General features: G+C 34.4%; 1 protein-coding gene and 1 long non-coding RNA gene across 4 annotated transcripts in view; one reads left to right on the top strand and one right to left on the bottom strand.

Annotated features, from left to right (window-relative positions):
• The window catches only part of Tgap1l3 (GTPase activating protein testicular GAP1 like 3), a 61,591-nt gene extending 57,229 nt beyond the window's left edge, over positions 1-4,362 (bottom strand). Inside the window, exon 1 of one of the 3 annotated variants that reach the window (XM_087637225.1) lies at positions 202-309. The gene's annotated coding sequence lies outside the window, so the exon portion shown is untranslated. Of the gene's footprint in view, positions 1-201; positions 310-4,247 lie in introns of those variants that run through there. The other 2 variants (XM_087637212.1, XM_087637218.1) reach the window with 2 other exon arrangements.
• Positions 1-15,744, top strand: part of LOC102555656 (uncharacterized) — a 348,348-nt gene that overhangs the window by 246,850 nt on the left and 85,754 nt on the right.

A 15,744-nucleotide genomic window follows, 5' to 3' on the forward strand; every position in this document is an offset into this window, starting at 1 on the left:
CAATCTCCTCAAAATATACCTCTCTTCATGTTATAACCTTGTTTCTATAGAAGATTGGTTTTTAATATTGCTACAATGATTACCTTTACAAGAAACTACTCTGAGTTGAGGGTTATTTCACATGATCTGGAAGAATCACGACAGAACACTTCCTGATACTATTAGTCTACCATGAGAATCAAATTAAATATTAAAATATACCTTTTTAGTAGAGCCTGCAGTGAAGAACTTATCAAAGAAAGTGAAATTTTCGTTCGCCTTCCTGCCTCTAAACACCGAACTGGTGCCTTCAGTGGCCAGTAAGCTACTGAAGTCGGAGGATTCTGTAGTTGTCAGGCTGAAGGACATTGTGATGTCAAGATTCTAAGGCTCATGCCATTGGGCAAGAGTGGCATGTGCAGTTTATTTTCTCTCCCTGTGGCTTTAAAACATTATTTTTGAACATAGGTGGAAGCACAATTGTTTGTAATGAATGACATTGTCACAACTATCAGTATACATGAAGATGTAGGTATAACTGTATGATATAAATGAGATAGAAGACAGATACATGGATAGATAGATAGATAGATAGATAGATAGATGTAGATATGTGTATAATAAGAGGAATATTGATTTAAAACATTGTGAAATGCATATGCTGCCCCAAAGATTGGCTGTCAAGGTTCCATGTGAAAAAGGTAGTATGGAAACTTCATTAACACTGTAAAACTCAGATTTGAATACACACAAACTCACAAGGGACTTTAACATAGAATGTGCTTTTCTGACAGACTCAGAAATCACCACACACTGAAGCCAGACAGCTTTGAAGGATACAGAGGAGGACACCAGTTATTATTGTATAGTAAACTTTATAGAGTAAAGCCTAGAGGCAAAATAACGTGATTGAAACAACCTGGGACATACTCTATAAATCTCAGAATTAATTATGCAATTAATATACCAGGGAATTGTGACCATCCTAGTAAGATCAAGTAAAATTTGAATGCCTATATCTTTAAAAAATTGGAATTTTGATGATAGTAATAAATTACTCATTCTGCAAACTATATGGTTTAACTGGTATTTGTAATAATTCAGTACTTACTAGGAGCAAAATTTTATCAAATTAAATTTCTTTGTAAAGACTTGCTGCTGCTTAATTCTGATTTTAAATGACTGATAAATTGAAGTATAGTAAAAAAGAGAAAATCATAAAGAAATTTATGTATTTACACGCCAAAAATTACCATTTATACATTACATGAATAAATGTGGAGAAAATAGTTTTTAATTAATATTTAACTAGGTAAGTCTCAAAGATTTTAGATGTATAGATATCAGACTCAATCTTCCATCTAGATATCTTTCCCTTTCCAAACCTTCCTGTCTATTCTACAGCATGGAAACTCTCAAAACGTTCTAGAACATTATTCCTCATGAAGGTGAACTTTATTCTGGCCCAGCTACTTTCAATGTTTCTCGTGATTTTTTTTCCCTTCTCTACTAGACAGACTCGGTCACATAAAGTTTTTTTCTCTCTGCCCTGAGCTCTGTATATTTGTGCTCTCTCTCAATAATCATAGCTTTCCCTCTATTAATATAGTGACTACTCATTTGACGGTTTCTCTACTGTGTCTTGCACACACTCTTTGAATATTTAAATATACATTTACTTAAGTGAATAAAATTTTAATTAAATCGTATGTTACCTCTTTCAAGAAATGTCGAGAGACACCATGTGATTTAGTTAGAAAGCCCTTAGTCTCCCCAAGTATCAGAGTCAAAGAGATACAGCAGCCAAATGCAGTCCTCAAATGCATCCAACAACAATGTAAAGTTATGGTAAAAAAAAAATAGGAACAATTCAGTTCCACGTTTAACAAATTTGGAAGCAAATGATGCATGGAGTGTTGTTCCTGTCTAATCGTGATAATGTTAAATTTTGAGGAAAACAATATGCAGAAATCCAGAGAGGTCTTATATTTTAGGTTGTAGTCTGAGCTGTTACAAAAAAGTCCTTGTAATCATGGTGCACAAAAAACTGGATTGAGAATAAAATAATTCTCACTTCTAACTTGGACTGATATTTTTTGAACATTTACAGAAACCTTTTTTCCTGTTTAGGTCAATTCATTCTTGTCCTAACATGATAACTCTCTTTCTGTAAGGAATTGTTAGGGAATATTCCTAACATAAATAGTTTCTCAAGACACTAGTGAATTGAGAGTTACTTCACATGATCTGAACAAATCAAGACAGACCACTTCCTAATACTATTTATTAGTCAATCATGAGAATCAAATTTGTTATAGAAATTAACTTTACAATGAGATGTGGAATGGAGAATGTTCAATGAATGTGAATTTTTCTTTTCATTTCAGACACTGAATAACAAATTACTTACAGCACTTAGTAGACCCAAGTACTGAAGTCTGAGAACTCTGTACCAGTCAGGCTGACAGTATTTTATGATATAAGAGTAGAGATCTCATGGTCTATCTGACAATGTGACACATGCATATCATCACCTTCTACCCTTTGGATTTAAAGCATATATGTGTGTGTGTGTGTGTGTGTGTGTGTGTGTGTGTGTGTGTGTGTGTGTGTGTGTGATAAATAGAAATACATTCATACATTGATACATAGATATAGAGAGAAATAGACACGTTGATAGATTGATGTGTAGATGTAGGTATCTGCATTTTGAAGGAATATTTGAAAATACTGTATAATATATATTCATATCCAATGTTTCTCACTACCTAATTCATTGAACCTGGGAAAAGTCAACATGAAAATGTCAGTATTCAGGTGCCATTAACACTGTGGCCCTTAATATCTAACAGAGACAAAGCTCCCTAGACTCTTTAAAGAAACATGTGCTTAAGTGAGAAAATCTCAGAATGCTTCCTGCACAGGATGGTCAGACAACTCTGAGGCTTACAACAAAGGATACATGCTTATGAGTATACAGTAACATTTTTATAGTAAACCCTAGAGACATAAATCATGCAGAATGAAACAACCTGGTATTTAATCTGTAATCCTCATAATTAACATAGTATATATTGTATACATTATATTCATAGAAAGATCATGTAAACTTAGAAGGCTTATGGCTTTAAAATGAAGGAATTTGACTGATATACTAAATTATGCCTTTTGCAAACTGTATTTTCACTGATATGTGTAATTACACAGAAGTAATTAAGATAGCACAATTCTATCAATCAAAAACATTTTTCATGGACTTTGTGTGCTGTATAACTCTGATTTTACATAAATACATTACAGTGTTATAAAATAAAGCAATACAGAAGAAAATTCTAGAATTTTCTCCTCTTTATGGAGGCAGTGTTTTTCTTCTGGCCACAGGGCATTATCATTTTTCTACTCTGATATTCTTCATTCTGTACCAGACAGTCTTGGTCATACCAAGTCTGTTTCTTTTTCACTCTGAACACTTCCAGATGCCTCTGAACATTTTCCCCAAATAACATTCTTTCTGATAATAATGGAGTAAATACTCTTTTTAAATTGTTTTTACTGTTCCTTCCCTACTCATATTATTCAACTATTTCATGTATATATTTGGTATGTGAATATCACTATGCCCAAAGCATGTTTTATCTATCAAGAAATATGTACAAACACACCAAAACATACATAGAAATACTTGAAGATTCCTAACCATCAAAAAGTCAAAAAGAAACATCCGTCAATGGTGGTCATCCCACACATCAAAAATAATATAAAAATACTTTACAAAATAGTACCAATATAGTTTCATGGTAAAGAATATAAGAAGTAAATCATCATGTTTGGAACTTTATTCCTTTCTAATCAGAATTGATACATATTACTGAGAAATGTTTTAAAGAATACAATGTATATGTTGGAAATAATAACAATTTGCTGAAAATCAGAGATTTCATAGATTTTAGGTTGAAGTCTTACAAGATTACAATAAAATTCTGTGCTTATAGTAGGTAAAGCAATTAGATAGTCCAGAATATAATTTTTTCTCATTACTTAGTTATAGAAGAATTCCAGAAAAACATTCTTTTGGAAACTCAAAGCATACCTTTTCTCACATGATTACTTTGATTTTTTAGAGGATACTGAAAACTGTACCATGAGTAACTTTTCATGACCCCACTGTTGAGGTAAAATTAGTTCACATGATCTGGAGGAATCAAGACAAAACATGTACTGATTCCATTAGACTACTGTAAGAATCAAATTAGTTATTGAAAACATACCTTTACAATGGAGCCTGGAGTGGAGAATGTAGTAATCGTTGTAATATTATCTCTATATTTCCCTGGACTAAAACCAAACTGGTTATTGCAGTTGGTAGACCAACCACTGATATCTGAGGATTCTATAGTAACCACGGTGACAGACCTCTGTGAAGTCAATGCTTATGTCATATCTGACAAAGTGACACATATACTTCCTGACCTTCTACTTTTGGCTTTAAAAAATTACTTTTAACAATTTTGAACCACCATATTTTTGTAATGAATAACAGATTTTTAAAACCATATAATAAGGTAGATAAATGGATAGATAGATGATTGATAGGTAGATATAGATGAATCTAGATAGAGATATGAATATAGATGTAGATATGATATGCTATATAATAGAGGTATAGACATATGATAGGTACTTGCATACATATATGCATACATAAATGGATAGATGATACATATTGATCAAAACCAATAGAAATATACTTATGTAAATTATTATACTCCCAAACTAGACATGCAAGTTTATTTTATTTTGCTTACTGTTTTGTAATGAGAAATATTCTATAATCTCCATACATCCTCTATTCATGCCACTCTGACTATGTCATATCACAGCAAATGGCCCCATAACTGGGTCATTACAAGCAATTACCTGCTATGAAAGGAACCCAGACAGGAAGAAAGGGCTTTACTCTCTGAAAATGGTATTGAAGATAGTACTAAAACTTTCAGTTAAACATTAATCTCTTCAAAAGACAGCACGTTCAATGACGGATATTTCTTGTAAACCTAGACCCTTAAAAGTAACACTACCTACCAACACTGACATACTTAGAACTACACTTACAGCAGATTAGCTCATAGTGTCCAATCATATATAATAAAAACAGGGGGAACCAAAGTATTAATAAGAGGAGCTATGGAGGCAAATTTTGAAGCAGAGACTAAAGGAATGACCATTCAGAGCCAACACTAACTGGGGATCCAGCCCAGATATATACACGTACCAAATCCAGACAGTATTGCTGATGTCTAGAAGAACATGCTGACAGAAGCCTGATACAGCTGTCTCTTGAGAGGCTCTGCCATAGCATGACAAATACAGAGGCAGAGGCTCGCAGCCATCCTCCGAACCAAGAAAGGGGTCTGGAGCAGTTATAGAAAGGATTGAAGGAGCTAAAGAAGTTTACAACCCCATAAGAATAACAGTACCAACCAACCAGAGCTCACAGAGATTAACCACTACCCAAAGTGTACACAGGGATAGACCTATGGCTCCAGCTGCATATGTAGAACAGGATAGTCTTGTGGGGCAGCACAGGGAGGAGAAACCCTTGGTCCTGCCACAGATGGACTCCCAGTGTAGAGGAATATCAACACAGGGAGATGTGAAGGGGTGGGTGGGTGGGTGGTTGTGGAAGGGGATAACATTGAAAATGTAAATAAAAAAATCTAATGAAAATATAAATGTAAAAAATGAAAATGTCCCCACTGGATTTCCAGTGTTGAAATGGATAAAATGGTTGTATGTAAACTTCCATATGCTTATCAGAAGACTTTGTGCCATGACAAGTGATTTAGATTTCAAATGTACATAATGTGAGTTAGGAAAATCCAGCTTATAACTCTGAAACAGAATAAACTGAATGTGACACTAAAAAGTCTGAGACTATGGGATTTGTAATAAATTTCTTTAAAGTTTATTTCAGGAGTAATTTCAAGTTGACTCACTGAGTACAGATCTCTTGTACTGAGTTCAGTTCCTAGCAATGATATGAAGAAAGTAACTGTCTCCCTTGAGTTGTGCTGTGACCTCCACATGTCCTATGAGCACAGGTATGATTCCATGCTCATTTTTCCAAATAAATACATAGAAATTAAATAGAGTAAAATACAGTTTTCAGTATTTCAACTTCTCAAATTACTCCAAAATTAGAAATTAGGTAATTTGTAAAAACATAACAAAATGCAAAATTGACACAAGTGAAGGCAGAGCAAGAGGGGAAGGAATGGAGGGGATAAATAACTTCATCATAAGTTATATATTCAAAATGGTATGCAAAGTAAACAGTTTAGTTCAGCAGTATAGAAAACAATACTAAGGTAGAAAATTCAATGCCTAGAGAAAAATGTATAATAACTGTCATTTGGGGCTTTCAATTAGTGAGGATATCTGCCTATATAACAGTGTGGTCTAACATTTTTGATATTATTGAAAAAATATGAATATTAAGGTTGTCTTTAATTTTCCCTCCTTTGTTGTTTTCAAATGTTAATGTAAAATTAACATATTATGATGAGGTCTAAGAATAACAAAGTATAATAAACAATTATATTGTTTAAAATATATTGGTGTTTGAATATTTTCAATTTATTTTTGGCCATTCATGTTTTGTGTTTAGTAAGATAATTAATCAAAATTGCCAGTTTTTAACTTTACAATTTGGTATTTTTAGCTATAACATTTTGTTCGATACTCAGGTATACATTTTTCTTCGGATAAACTACTTCAAGTTCTTTATTCTGAACTTCATTTTTTTTTATTTTCTCCATATTGTCTTTTGAAAGAAAATAATTTAATTTTGATGATGCCTGATTTTATAAGTTCTATTATCACTTTTTTATATAGAATTTAAGAAATAGTGTTTATGAAAAAAATCAGCAAGATAGAACATCTATCTAGGTAAACAACACCTTTTAGTATTATATTATGTTAGCATTTATGCTTAAGGATACGATAATTCTATGGATGGACTTGAGAATATCATCTTGAGTGTGGTAACCCAGTCCCAAAAGGACATACACCCCTTGCAAATGGGTATTAGCCATAAAATACAGGCTACCCATGCTACACTCCACACACCCAAAGTGCTGGACAGGAAGGAAGGCAAAAGCAAGCATGCTTGAGCCTGGGTTGAAAGGGGGAATGGAATGGCAGGGGAAGGCAGATGGTGCGAGAGAGCTGGGTTGGAGCAAGAAACAGGAGAGGAGTATGGAATTCTGGTTGGCTATTGGGAGTGGCATGGGGATGCTTGAACACCCAAGAAAGTAAAGAAAAATCTGCAACAAAGGTGGGGATGTGAGGTTGCCTACCATCGATGTGTGGGGCTTGATGTTCAATTTAAGATTTAGTAATGTTTCTTTGACAAATGTAGCAATCCCGTGTATTTTGGACAGAGATGTTCAGAATTACTGTTGTTAGGTTTTTCCTTTGACGAGGATGAAGGAACCTGTGTCTTTTGTTTAATTTTAGTTGAATGTCTCTTTTATTAGATGTTAGAGTGGCTACTGTAATTGGCTTCATGGGTCCATTATCTGAGAACTCTAGTATTTTCTGCATGACTGGATTTGTGGATAGATACTTTTTAATTTGAGATTTGTCTTGGATATCTTTTTTTTCTATCTGTGTAATTGAGAGTTTTCCTAGGAATAGTAGTCTAGGTTAATATCTGTGATGTTTAGAGCTAGCAATATGTTTGTCCAGGCTCTTCCCGGTTTAGAGACTCTGTTGAGATATCATTTTTAAGTCTGATAGGTCTACCTTTGTATGTTGTATGGTCTTTTCCTTTGCCACTTTTAACATTCTTTGTTGTCTCTTATTTTTAACTGATAGCCTTTGAAGTTCATTTCCATTGAGAGTACATCAGTAAATTTTACTCCTTGGTTCACTTCAATGGTTTCATTATTGAAGAGAGAAAAATTAATTTATATTCATGTATTACTTTAAATAATTGTTATATTATGAAAATATAACCTTATCTAAAACTGGAAAGGAAGTCTCCCATACAATTATTTGTTACTGAACTGGTATTAGAATGTGGAGCTGATAATAGAATTTCAATTTAAAGTGATCCATTAGGACATGAATATTTAAAAAATTCTTTCAATTTGTCTATCTTCATATAGTAAACATAACAACAAAAAAACTGAATAAAGAACACTCACATATAACACATAAGATCTCAGGTCCCATTCTTGATTTTTGTGAGACAGTCAGTAATTTCACTCAAAAGGTACTACTCACCTTGATTACATGTATGTTCTTACTAAGACCTTGATCTATGAATCCTGCTATCATATATTATTATAATTAAACAGCATAGTCTTAGAATTACATTTGAAAACTGCACAATTAGTTACATTTCAAAGCAAAAGAGAAGTTAAGTATTAAAAGAGATGTGTTTAACATATTAACTACCAAAACTCCTTCAGTTGCTGTCAGTACATTTACCTGAAAAATAAATACATATCAACTTTTAGGAAAATAACTATATAGTAAAACAATGAGGTTTTTGAATGTTAAAGAAGTTTCTACAGTATAGAATACATTGGAATTATGGGATTAAATTTATAACATAAATAAAACACCTTTTAAAATATTTAATATTTAAATTGGATACACATATAAATTAAAATTATGTAGATATGATAAATATAATCAATAACACAAAATAGTTACAAGATTTTGGGTATTTAAAGTACATGTACAGGTATCAACAATTTGTCATATATAAATATTCAGTTGAGAACTTACAAGGATTTCTATTAAATCCTAAAGTAGACATTCCTTAGTTTTATTCTGTAAATTTAAGTTAATGTAAATTGTAATAAAGATATGACATAGTCGAGTACTATGTCTCAAACATAGGTTTTAAGTATATGTTTTCTTTTTTTCATGATAGGTTTATCTTCATATATGAAGATACACAAATTGAAAGAATTTTTTAAATTATAACAATAATTTAACGTTAATGCATTTTAAGGTGATTTGTCTGCTTTTCTTTATGCCAAGGAATACAAGTCAAAGAATTCCTCAGATTTACTGTAACTGTGCCAATGACTAGTTCTTCTAGGCATGGCCTACTGCAGGGCTGGGAGCTCCTACCTATTCATCCATTTGGCCCATACTAAAATGCAAGAAGGAATTCATACCTCAACTTTGCCAAAATATTTCCCACTGCCAAGTCTACTTAGTCATGATGCTGGAAAAAGCAAACAGTGCTTTTGGAAGACATGATACAGAATATGCTCTATTTTCTGGTGTGTATGCTCATACTTCTCATAAGAAGAAAAGTGTGTGTGAGAGAGAAAAGATGTAAGAAGTGAGGTTTACATGTGGAGTTTAATTTCCAAGGATTTTAATAATCTATTATATGTAGCAGATACCCAGAGAGACTCTCTGAACACTAGTGAGGAAAACAAATATAAACTATAGTACGTTGTGTTTTTCAAAACTTTTTAATACATAGTAAGCTTGAATAGAAAGTGACTTCCCATTGAAAAATGTAAAAAAGTGGAAGCAATCCTTCCTAAGCATTTTAGAAACCCCAGCTGAGAGTGGTTTGTGAAACTAGAGTAGTTCTGCTGAAAGCTTTCTCCACAGTGCTCAGAAGTGAGATCCAGGACACTTATGACAAGCTGTATAGGTGCTCAACTGAGGAGACTAAAACATGAGTGGGGAGCATTAATTTATCTAGCAAGCCCATTCTTCACTGCAAAGCAGACACACTGAGCTTCCTGTGATATTCCAAACATATTGTAATTTATAGATCTATCTACTCTCTTCCCTTGCCTGAAATTCTGTTCTAATCTATCGATTACAGTTTACTTCCTTTCATTTTGCTCATAGTTCTGCTTCACAAATAGTTGTCAACTCTTTTCTCTGTATAATAGCTTGAACTGCATCACTATCCATTCCTATGTGAATGAGAACTCTTTAAAATGAAGCGGTACCTTCACAGACTAACTGATTAGAATTTCACGACAGGGGAGAGTGCAATGTTGCATGCCAGAGCCCAATTAACTTACCTTGGGGTAAGTTCTGGTTCTCCTAAATAACCATTCCCTGCTAACTATATTTGGGAACTAACACCCTGTGATTAACAGATAGAAAGCTTCTGTGAACTTATTAACTTAGCAGACCACTAGCTTTTATGAAAGGAAATCTAAGAATGTCATCAGATGAGTTTTCCCCTTATAAAATTCCTCCTGCCATCTTCATATAGCTGTTTCTCTCATATACACAGTAATGTGTATTTTAGGACTCTATGTGTCCTGTAAATGTTTGAAACTACTTTTATATAGAAACATTGAATGTACAGTAAACCAAATCTGTGTTCCCGGCTTATGGTCACTCAAAATGGATAAAAATTACTGTAATTTATTGCCTTTAAGATGAGAGAAGATAAGGTAAAGCACAAGAAACCCAGTGGAAGAGGAGAATGAAAGATTGTAGGAGCCACAAGGCACAAGAATATCATGAGAACACAGCCCACAGAGTCATTAACCAGGGTAGGAGAGGCTCAGACAGACTCAAGTGGCAGTCAGGGAGCCTGCGTGGGTATTCACTGGGTCCCCCACATACAACTGTGCTTGGATAGCTTGAGTATTTAGAGGGCTCCTAACAGAGGAAGTAGGGTAATCTAAGTTTAACCTGCTCTTGGGATGATTTTCCTTCTATTCAGTTGCCTCGTCCAGATTTGATATGGAAGCTTGTACCGATTCTTTTATTTTTTCATTTAGTAAACACCAATATTTATTTAATATGCATTTTTTCTTTTCTCTACATCTTTATTAAATTGGGTATTTCTTTTTTTCATCTTTATTAACTTGGTTATTCCTTATTTACATTTTGATTGTTATTCCCTCTCCTGATTTCTAGGCCAACATCCACCTAACCCCTCCACCTCCCCTTCTCTATGGTTATTCCCCTCCCCTTCCTCCCCCCCATTACCGCCCTCGCCCAAAAAATCACGTTCACTGGGGGTTCAGTCTTAGCAGGACCCAGGGCTTCCCCTTCCACTGGTGCTCTTACTAGGCTGTTCATTGCTACCTATGCGGTTGGAGCCCAGGGTTAGTCCATGTATAGTCTTGGGGAAGTGGCTAAGTCCCTGGAAGCTCTGGTTGCTAGGCATTGTTGTTCATATCGAGTCTCGAGCCCCTTCAAGCACTTCCAGTCCTTTCTCTGTTTCCTTCAACGGGGATCCTGTTCTCAGTTCAGTGGTTTGCTGCTGGCATTCGCCTCTGTATTTGCTGTACTCTGGCTGTGTCTCTCAGGAGAGATCTACATCCGGTTCCTGTAGGCCTTCCTTTCTTTGCTTCATCCTTCTTATCTAGTTTGGTAGCTGTATATGAATGGGCCACATGTGGGGCAGGCTCTGGATAGGCGTTCCTTCTGCCTCTGTTCTAAACTTTGCCTCCCTATTCCCTGCCAAGGGTATTCTTGTTCCCTTTTAAAAAGAGTGAAGCATTCGCATTTTGGTCATCCTTCTTGAGTTTCATGTGTTCTATGCATCTAGGGTAATTCAAGCATTTGCGTTAATAGCCACTTATCAATGAGTGCATACCATGTATGTTTTTCTGTGATTGGGTTACCTCACTCAGGATCATATTTTCCAGTTCCAACCATTTGCCTACAAATTTCATAAAGTCATTGTTTTTGGTAGCTGAGTAATATTCCATTGTGTAGATGTACCACATTTTCTGTATCCATTCCTCTGTTGAAGGGCATCAGGGTTCTTTCCAGCTTCTGGCTATTATAAATAAGGCTGCTATGAACATAGTGGAGCATGTATCTTTGTTATATGTTGGGGCATCTTTTGGGTATATGCCCAAGAGAGCTATAGCTGGATCCTCAGGTAGTTCAATGTCCACTTTTCTGAGGAACCTCCAGACTGATTTCCAGAATGGTTGTACCACTCTCCAATCCCACCATCAATGGAGGAGTGTTTCTCTTTCTCCACATCCTCGCCAGCATCTGCTGTCACCTGAGTTTTTGATCTTAGCCATTCTCACTGGTGTGAGGTGGAAACTCAGTGTTGTTTTGATTTGCATTTCCCTTATGACTAAAGATGTTGAACAAATCTTTAGGTGTTTCTCAGCCGTTAGGCATTCCTCAGCTGTGAATTCTTTGTTTAACCCTGAAACCCATTTTTAATAGGGTTATTTGTCTCCCTGTGGTCTAAGTTCTTGAGTTCTTTGTATATTTTGGATATAAACCCTTTATCAGTTGTGGGATTGGTAAAGATCTTTTCCCAATCTGTTGGTTGCCGTTTTGTCCTAACAACAGTGTTCTTTGCTTGTACCTATTCTTAATGCATCTTGTAATGTCATGTTTGGTTGATATCACCAGGTGGCATTCTATTTAATGAGAGGAAGGGTGAATCTGAGAGAGGAGAGTCACGGGAAAACACATGCCATGGAATCAGTGGAAGCACAGAAAACTGTGAATGAGATTTATTTTATACATAAGGAAAAATGAGAGTCGTGGTTTTGCATTGACCATAATAAAGCATCCACCATCTGATTCAGGATGTATAGGACCTTTCTTATCAAATACTTGTCTTCTAAAGAAAAAGTCTATCCATTTAGAATCTGATCCTGAAACTACCTAAGTTTTATTGTATAAAATACTCAACATAAATTTATACCTGATAATAAGTTATTCATAAATGCTGGACAAGGGACTAAAATGCCTGTTGCATAGAATGACTTATCTGATTTAATGGAAACAACTTCAATTTAATGAGCTTTCTCTCTAAGGATTAGTTTAAGCACACTAATTTATCATGTTTATTCTTTTTCCTCTGTTTGAATGAGTGGATATTACCCAAACCATCTTTTTCATTTATCTAAACAGCACATTAAGTTTTCAGAAATATATTTATCTAAAACAACAGACTTATATATTCAAATATCTCTTAATGTAGTTTATAATCTTTCAATTATTGTTAAAAATAATAGTCTAAAATAATTGCTTAAGTAGGACTCCAAGTATTGGTCAAGAATTCCCACTTATTATAACTTTCCTCCTGTTATATTTCCTTTAGACATTTTATATCCTTAAGATTTTTGTTTCCTCTCATGTTTCTGATGTTATTACTCTGGGAACTTTTCTCGGATGTATTTTCTAATAATTAAAATACTTTTACTTGTAGGAACACCCACTGGGTTTATTAGTTGGTTACTAGCTTGATATTCTTAAGCTTCTCACTTATAAAGTCATGATTATCTTCCAAAATTATAAATGAGAAAACATATTCCAATATAAGGAGAGACAAATGTATATTTCATAACTACAGTACAAGGATATCAATGTCTGTGTCATTAGGACAAAAGTGATTTTTGCAGATCAATAGCTGTGTAAATTTCTACCATATTAATTTAATCTTGAATGCACAGCTCTTTTTTTGACAGTATCTACAATATTACAAAGTAATTTCTTTCTATCTTGGTCACAACTCTTCTTTCTACTATGGTATCTCAGATTTAGCACAGTGATACTGTTCATTTGTTTACAGAGATGTTGATGTAAATGATACTAGATGCTAGAAAGTATTTTAGATAACTTGATGCTGGATAAAATGGTTAAGATTAAGTGCAAATGTTTCTTTGATTTTGATCTGTATTCTCTCTGGAACTTTATGTCAAGTATTTACTTCATCATTTTGTTGAATTTCTTCTCTCTGAACTGGACCAACATAACTTAAAATATCTCTTTCCAACCAGAGACCTCCTACATATGATAAATTTCATCACAGTAGCTGGAAATAAAATTAGCTCAAACAAATAATTAGCTTTCACTAAAACATTCTGAGAAAGAAATCAGGCAAAGAACACCTATCACAATAGCCAAAATAATATTAAATATCTTGGTATAACTCTAATCAAACAAGTGAAATATCTGTATGACAAAAATTTCAAATCCCTGAAGAAAGAAATCAAAGAAGATCCCTGAAGATAGAAAGATCTCCCATGCTCATGGATAGTTAGGATGAACATAGTGAAAATGGTTATCTTACCAAAAGTAATATATTAATTTAATGTAATCCCCCTCAAAATTCCAAGACAATTCTTCAGAGACTTGGGGTGAATAATTAACAACTTATATATGGAAAGACAAAACACATGGGATAGCAAAACGAAATCTCAGCAACACAAAAACTTTGGGGGAATCACCATCTCTGACCACAATCTATAATATATAGCCATAGTAATAAAAACAGCATGATATGTATTGGTACAGAGACAGACAGAGTGATAAAATGGAACTGAAGACCTGTAAATAAAACCACATCCTTATGCACATTTGACCATTGACACAGAGGTCAAAAATATACAGTGGAAAAAAAAGGCACCTTCTATAAATAGGGCAGGTCTAACTGGCAGTTTATTTGTATAAAAATGAAAATAAATCTATACTTGTTACCTTGCACAAACCTGAAGTCCAAGAGAATCAATGACCTCAACAAAAAACAGATACACTGAATCTAATAGACTAGAAAGTGGGAAAGAATCTCAAAATCATTGGCACAGGAGGAAATTTTCGGGCCAACACTAAAGGCTTGTGTTCTAATATCAACAATCAACAAATGGGAATATCATGAATCTGAAAACTTTCGGTATAGCAAAAAACACTATCAATAGACATATTGGCAACACACATATTGAAAAAGAATCATCACTAAGCCTTTATCAGACAAGGGGATAATATCTAAACTACCTAAAACACTTAAGAAACTGACCTTCAAAAAAGACAAAGAATGATGTATAAAACTTCTCTAGAGTCACAAAACTTATGGGTATACTTATATATAGTAAGAGAATTTTTGATGACTTAATTCTGTACTCCAACTCCTCGCCAATGATCAGCAGCAGTGGCGCAGTCCCACAAGGCAGGCAGGCGAAGAGAAAGAGTCTTCCTTCTTCCAATGACCTTATGTATGTCTCCAGCAGGAGGTGTGTCTGCAGATCAAAGGTATGTACCACCATTATACCTGGATCAGAGACTTGCTTTGTGCCAGATGATCTTGAACGCAGAGATCTCCTTTCCTTAGTCTCCTGGGACTCATAGCCACAATGCCACAAGTTCTTCATGCCAAGATTCAGGTCAGAAACTTTTATATCTTAGCCTCAAGATCAGGATCAAAGCTGAGCCTTCCATTGTGGATTGTAGTTTATTCCAGATATAGTCAAATTGACAACTAGGAATCGCCACTACAATTCCCTTGTAAATGTGACATAAATAATATCTCATGTTCAGATGAAACAATAACACTGTCTCAAATATGCCTAATGTGGTATAACTATTGCTCCTACAATTGCAAACATATTTGTAAATTTACAATGGTGCACTATCCCTTGGCAACATCCATTTACTATCAAAATTTAAATGCTAGTAGATGTTAAAGAAATTGGAAGGAAGAAAAATGTGTTCTTAACAAAATAAACAGAAGCATACCTATTACTTTTTAAATTTTTAATATTTATTTAGTATATATTCTTTTTTAAATTTCAAAGATTATTCCCATTCCCGGTTTCCTGTCGATAAGCTACCATACCATTCTTCCTTCCCCATAAGGGTGTTCCCTCACATTCACCGACCCTCAACACACTGTACTGGGGGTCCACCTTTGGCAGGAACAAGGGCTACCCCTACCACTGGTGCCACAACCGGGCTATTATCTGCTATATATGCAGTTTGAGCCCTGGATAGGCTCAT

This window comes from Rattus norvegicus, chromosome 2 (genome assembly GCF_021556685.1).
Source record: "Rattus norvegicus strain SHRSP/BbbUtx chromosome 2, alternate assembly SHRSP_T2T, whole genome shotgun sequence".
In the NCBI taxonomy this organism is placed as follows: Eukaryota; Metazoa; Chordata; class Mammalia; order Rodentia; family Muridae; genus Rattus; species Rattus norvegicus.